The sequence below is a fragment of the Buceros rhinoceros genome, unplaced genomic scaffold (assembly GCF_000710305.1).
Source record: "Buceros rhinoceros silvestris isolate BGI_N320 unplaced genomic scaffold, ASM71030v1 scaffold9048, whole genome shotgun sequence".
Classification (NCBI taxonomy): domain Eukaryota; kingdom Metazoa; phylum Chordata; class Aves; order Bucerotiformes; family Bucerotidae; genus Buceros; species Buceros rhinoceros.
The window spans coordinates 26,340-32,518 of record NW_010427388.1 but is presented as its reverse complement, the minus strand read 5'-3'; the positions used below and the strand labels follow the sequence as shown (position 1 = coordinate 32,518).

Sequence of the window (6,179 nt, the reverse complement as noted above, 5' to 3'; positions counted from 1 at the left end):
CTTTCCCTCCACAGTCACACCTTGGAGATGCGCAGAAGTGAGGGGAGTTCCTCTGGGCCGCGAGGCGTTGGGGACCATACTTGGCCATAGCAGACTCATGCAGTCAATTCAAAATGGTCAGGCTTTCTTCCAGCATCTCAAATTCTGCACACTCCTGTCCTGTGCCGCTCACTTGAATATGCTCTTCTGTCTCTCTGTGGCCAGAAACTGCTGGTCAATGCTATGGGCTGACAGGGTGGTGTAAATCCCTCCCTGCCAAGGACAAGGCTCAGGCACTGGTCTTGGAGCCTTTTAAAATGTGCTGATCACGATTTGTGTTATTAGATAAGCCTTATGAATGGATTGCACTGGGAGGGTGGGAAGAGCACAGGGGGGCTTTCACTCTGTGCTTACCGTGGGCGGGTGGCTGAGCTGGGCTGATGCCATTGCTTGTAATGCTGACCCACCGCTCTTTGCAGTGTCACAGATGCATCTTTGCATGTCAGCAGAGCCCACATTTATAAGCTTAATTGGATGCTCTCATATTATTCATTCCCTTAAATTGCCAGGAATATCCATGTCCCCTTTCCAAAGCTGGCAGTCTCCAGTGGGAGTGAAATAACTATCAGGCAGAGTTACAATACCTTTTGTGGATGCTGGGATTTTTAAGCTATAAAAAGTACTGATTATAAGCAGTTTCCATAGCAATGAATTGTTGGATTATGGAATGAATTTTCAGAGGATTAGCACTAAGCAACTAGCTGGAAGTTGTTCACAGAATTGCTGCGATACAGGGAGATGAACTAAAGGGTTTTGTGAAACAGATGGCACTTGAGTAGTCGTCCAGTAGCAGAAGTCAGGTGCATCTAGTGCAGGACTTCAAATTTTCCTTTGAAATCCTCTCTCCCAGCTTATGAGGCTGGCTATTGTGTCCATGTAGACTTGCTCCTGGGAAACTCATCTGCCTGAACTATCGGCATCGCGGAGAAGATGGCTTCTGTCCTCTTTGTTGTCATTTCTGCCTGGCCCAAGTGAGTTCCCTGGCCAAAGAAAGAGACCTTCCTTGTAAGCCCTGCCACTGATGAAGGAAAGCAGTTTTTTCCAGCTCCCTGGCTACAGAAGAAGGAATAGTTATGACAAAGCTGTGCAGAAAATTACCACGATTAGCCAAATTAAATGGTTCTTCATCACTGCTAATGCCTGGCTACTAGGAAGAAGGCCAAAGCTAACATACAATTTATTTAAAGCCCTGGCAGCCTGTTGCTTTGTTAGTTAGCAGTAGTAATACCAGTAGTAATGTTAAACATTCTCTGAAAATACATTTGGGGCTGATGTATAATTACTTTGGTTGCTGCATAGCTTTTTCATGTGTTCTTTGTAATTGCTTGATTATTTACAGGATTTAAATTATTCCTTCGGAGTAGTAGTGCCAGTGGTACCATATAACATCTCTATTCCTCCTGTTATTGCTGTGCTACAGCACTGCAGAGTTCAGGAGCCTTATAAAACGTAGAGTTGTGTTCTGTGCTCTACATGGAAGAACTTGTGATCTGGATAAGAGGCTTTTAGGGTGGGATTTTTAGGGTGGAGATCACAAATGGGGAGCCCAGTGCAACTTCAGAAGTGCTGGGGATAAAGCTCACATCTCCTAGTGCTGGGGCAATGAGTGGGGGCTCGTTCCCCCACGTCCCGCCTGACCTATGCTGGCTTAGTTCACCTCCGCCACAACGGTGGGGCTGCGATGCCAGGGCTGCAGAGGGGACACTGGGTTTCTCGGGGTCCCATGTTGCAAAGCAAAGCTGCTTCCCACCGCATTGTGGGTGCTTCCTGGAGGTAGCCCGAACCCACCAGCAGGCAGGTGGTCCAGGAGATTGGAGATGACATTTCAGAGATGGGTTTGGCAGCAGCATTAATAGCAGGCTGGAGATATGCGATAAGATTGCCAGTGTCTCTGATACAGGGAGTTAGAGTGATGCAGATTGAGAGTGAGCAGCAGTGTCAGTCATCAGCACTTCTGCATAAAAAGAAGTGGCAGGGACGTGCAAACATCATTCCAAGGCTGTCTCCTCCAGCCTGTGCTCCTGCTCCTGCCCAGCACCATCCCCAAGTGGTACCCGCTTTTGCTGGGACCCTTGCAGTGACCCAGGTGAAGCACTGCAAGCAAAATCCTTTGTGTTAAAATGCAACAGAAATCTGGGGAGAGTTTCAGCAAAACAATGAGTTGTTTAGTTTTGAGGGGTTACTTCAAGCCAGTATGAAACATTTCTTTGATCCAAAGTGATGTTCTGTTTATCTTTAATTATTAAATGTTGTGTTTACTCTTTTTAATTTTTAGCATATGTTAGTTTACAATCTAAGATGATGTTTTTATAGCAAAGTTTTTTAAAAAATGTTTAGGAAATTGTGAAACAAGATGTTTGGTCCTTTCTGAGATTAAATGTTCTTCTTTGAACTGAAACTATTTTGATGTCTTCAGGATAAGCTCTTTCCTCTCCCTCTGAAATGGTGATCTGAATTCAGCTGGTTTAAGTTTGGTCTCTGGGATGCACTGAAAAGGGGATTTAAATTGCCCACCAGAATTTCCACCAGAAACAGCAGAGAAATGGAAACTGCAGAAATATGGGCTGGTAGTGGTAAAAGCAAAGAGGGACAGCCATTTCGGGAAAGGGGAGCAGGAATTGCGGGGAGACCCTTGCCAGGACTCAATGGGCAGGAGGAGCAGCCAGGTGCGTGCTTTGGCTGGAGGGGATGGGATGGTCGTCCCAGCCTTCCATAGACCAGTAACGACATGCTGCCTCCTACAAGCATCCTCCACGGATTGTTTTGGTCCAGAACAGGTTGCTTTCTCTGTTTCTCTGTGTTGGTAGGACTCCAGCAATGCCAGTGAAGTTATCCTGGTTTTATGATTGAGCGGTGGTAAGCAGAGGCAGGTCCGTTTTTCTTCCTGGGTAATAGCTGTTTAAACCATTTCAGCTAGATGTGCAGTGCAGCTGGCTTTATTCCCCCGAGTTTGTCATTTAATAGCAGAGAAGTAGCCGAGCGATCCAAGATATACATCTTGAGCTGACCTAAATGGGAGCGCATGGGCACAGAAGATTCAGATCAAAAAGACTGACGTGCTTGCTACAGAAGTCGTGAACAAACCCCTACAGGAGTTCTGTGCATTCACCAGCTCAGCTCCTAGCAGCAGCCATGCAACCATCAATGCCTTTAAAAAATGAAAATAAGCATTGTTTCTGTTGTGCAGAGAATATTTTTCTTTCTCTGCTAAACTCCTGTCTAATGAAAGAAAGGTGTTCTCATGTGATGCAAGAAAGTAAGACAACGTTTGAAGCGGCGTTGGAAAATATCATCCTACTGAAACCAGTTCTGAAATAAACCACATTTGGCACTTGGAAAATGACAGCAGATAGATTTAGAAGTTTTGGGCTAAGTTATCAGATGATGTAAACTGGCACAACTCCATTGAAGTCCGTGGAGAGGTGCCAGCTTACATCAGTGGAGAACTTGGCCCTTTAAAAAAATTAGCTACAATTCTTATCTAAGATTTTCCATTCTTCATCTCTTGGGTGCAGGAAAAAACCCCACCCTTTTGTATTTTAGAGTAAATTCACTGGAAAATGGCATGGGTGTTTGCAAGCAGTCGTATCTACAGTTATAAACCATAGCTGGTGGAGTTAGAAGCCGGAGCTGGTGGAGCTGATGGTTGTGTCTAATGTACAGTGTTGGTGGTCCCCTGGTACGCATATTGACCACTGGATGATGCCCAGGACAGGATTACGCTGGGAGCAGCAGCAATGTACAGACTGTCTCAGCCATAATTTCCTGGCTGAGTTGACCATGCTTTCATGCTTCCTTGTCCAGAAGCTTTGTCATTATCTGCTGCTCTCTGAGATAATAACCAGTGTGGAAAATCCAGCCTGCTATCTCATTGAAACAGAGAGGTGGATAATTTTCTCCGTGGACAATCTGCAGATATGATTGCTTGAGTTCAGAAGAGATTGGCCATTTCCCTAGGGACAGGTCTGTGTCTGGAGGAGGGAACGTCCCAGTTTCTCTGTGTTGTTGAATTTTATATGCAAATGTAGGGGTTTTCTTCTGTTGAGTGGCTAGTGTCTCTAGAAAGGCTGTTTGTGGCTACTCACAAGTTAGACCAGCTCTCTGGCAGGAGGTGACCGAGGCTGTGGATGGTAGAGATTGTTTAGGGGTTTTTTTTTCGAAAATTAATCAGGTTGTCCTTTCATTGAAAATCGGAGTGGGTAGTCTGCTGCTTGCAAAAGACCTTCTCTACTCTTTGGCCGCTGTCATCCTGTCTGCAAAGTTTCTTTTTGACTTTTGTACCGGTCAGGTCAGAGGCATAGTTGCAGCATGGGGGAGATGGCTTTGGCCTGAGTGGCTGAGAATATCTGTGTTGGTTCCCTCTGTGGTGACCTTGGCTTTTGGCAGTGTAAGCCATGAGACTCTGGTGACCTCCTGGAGGCTCTGACAGAAGCTAATGGTGCACCCTGGCCTGCATCTGACCCGTAGCTGCTGCTGGGCAGGAGGTCAGTCATTGACCTCAAGGTTCCATTGATGTGGGCTCTGACAGGTCATCTCCTGGCTGCCCCTGAATATGAGTGGGTCTGTGGGAGGGAGGCAATGAGGCAGCCTAGGCTGTGCAGTCACGGCTGTGCTGGTGACTCACATGTCTTCGACTTTTTTCATATTCAGTCCAGAAAATGCCATTTTGGCGTTTCCCCAGTGCTTTGCTGAGGCAGGAGTTTGGATGAGGAAGAGGTGAGTCAAGCTCAAGCTGGAAGATTTAGAGGTGGTGCCAGATGTTTGGGACATTTGGCCGAGAGGCACAAAAGATTAACAGCTGTTCTTCTGACAATAGTTTGCTCCCTTTGGAAGAAAAATTCAGAGTATTCTCAGCCTTCTGCTTTGCCCCTGAATTGCAAAGTAGCGTGTCACCAAGGAGTGCTTCACAGAGTTTTCATTTAGCATATTTGTGGCCTTTTCCACGGACTTCTGCCTTTATAACTTCTCTCACCTGCAGCTAAGCCTATTGTTTAGCTATTTTAAAGAAGCAGAGCTCGAACAGTGCTTTTGAAGCTTTTTCTGGGGGAAAAGCACACCAGCTGATGGGCTTTTAGCCGTGCTGTTCAGAAGTATGCCCACAGAATTGTCTTCCAGGAGAAAATTAAGAACTCATTTTGATTTGTAATGTGTTCGGTATAGTGTCAAGGATTCAAATCTGTTCGGAAGCTGGAAGACAGCTCCTCCAGGAATGGAATGCCAGGAGCCTGTGGGGACTGGGGAGCGGGTGTTGGGGCTCTGGCTCTGTGGTGGAGAGCAGGACAGAAGAAGATGGCTGCTGAGTGGAATGAGCAAGGGCAAAAAAGAAGGTGATCAAGGGAAAAATAGTAATAATAAATAAATAAAGCCCTGGATGCTTAGATGATGTGTTTGGCAACATGTGAGTGCCTTGTGCTCATTAATGTGCTATTCTCTCAGCAGCACAGTGAGGAAAGGAAGTGTTACAATCCCCATCGAGCAGAGAGAGAGATGGAGTTATGAAGATGCACAGCAAAATCTGGGACAGAGCAGGGAGATAAGGCCCCGTTCCTCAGTTAGCAACCCAACCGTGGCTCCCTGTTGGCAGTCCTTTGGTGGCCATGCAAGGCCTGTAGGGAAGGCATCCAATTTGGCTGAGCTGCGTTTGTCCCTTTTACCCTGGGATTTTTTTCCAGCGCTCCTGTCTACCCTTTGCCTTGGGAAAAAACCCTGCCAAGCAGCAATCAATGCTTGAGCTTTAAAATGCAGTGGGTTGTTGCTGATTTAGAGCTGCAGTCACTCAGATTTGCAGCCTCGGAGACTGACCTCGTCATTCTTGTGCTCTCTGAAAATGAGGAATGACTGCTGGACTTGGCAGCTGAGTGGCAGACCAATGCATGGTCGGTCCCCTGCTGCCGGGGCTGGCAGATGGTGTGAGTGCCGTGGTGTTGGCATCCTCCTTCTCGTTGTTGTTGTGTGGTGATCTCACTCCGCTCCCAGGGACCATCTCATGAGCACTGCTGGCTGGCACCTGGCCCACGTGTCCTTATGAAGACGTTAATCTGACTTCTGAAGGGTGCGACAGTGATGAGTAGAAGTTAGAGTCTTCAAGAGCTCTTCTGTCCTGCCTTCAAATTGTCCAAATTCTCATCAGGATTCTAAAT

General features: G+C 46.6%; 1 protein-coding gene across 1 annotated transcript in view; it reads left to right on the top strand.

Moving 5' to 3' along the window:
* The window catches only part of SLC12A8 (solute carrier family 12, member 8), a 48,743-nt gene that overhangs the window by 25,431 nt on the left and 17,133 nt on the right, over positions 1 to 6,179 (top strand). The window lies entirely within an intron of this gene.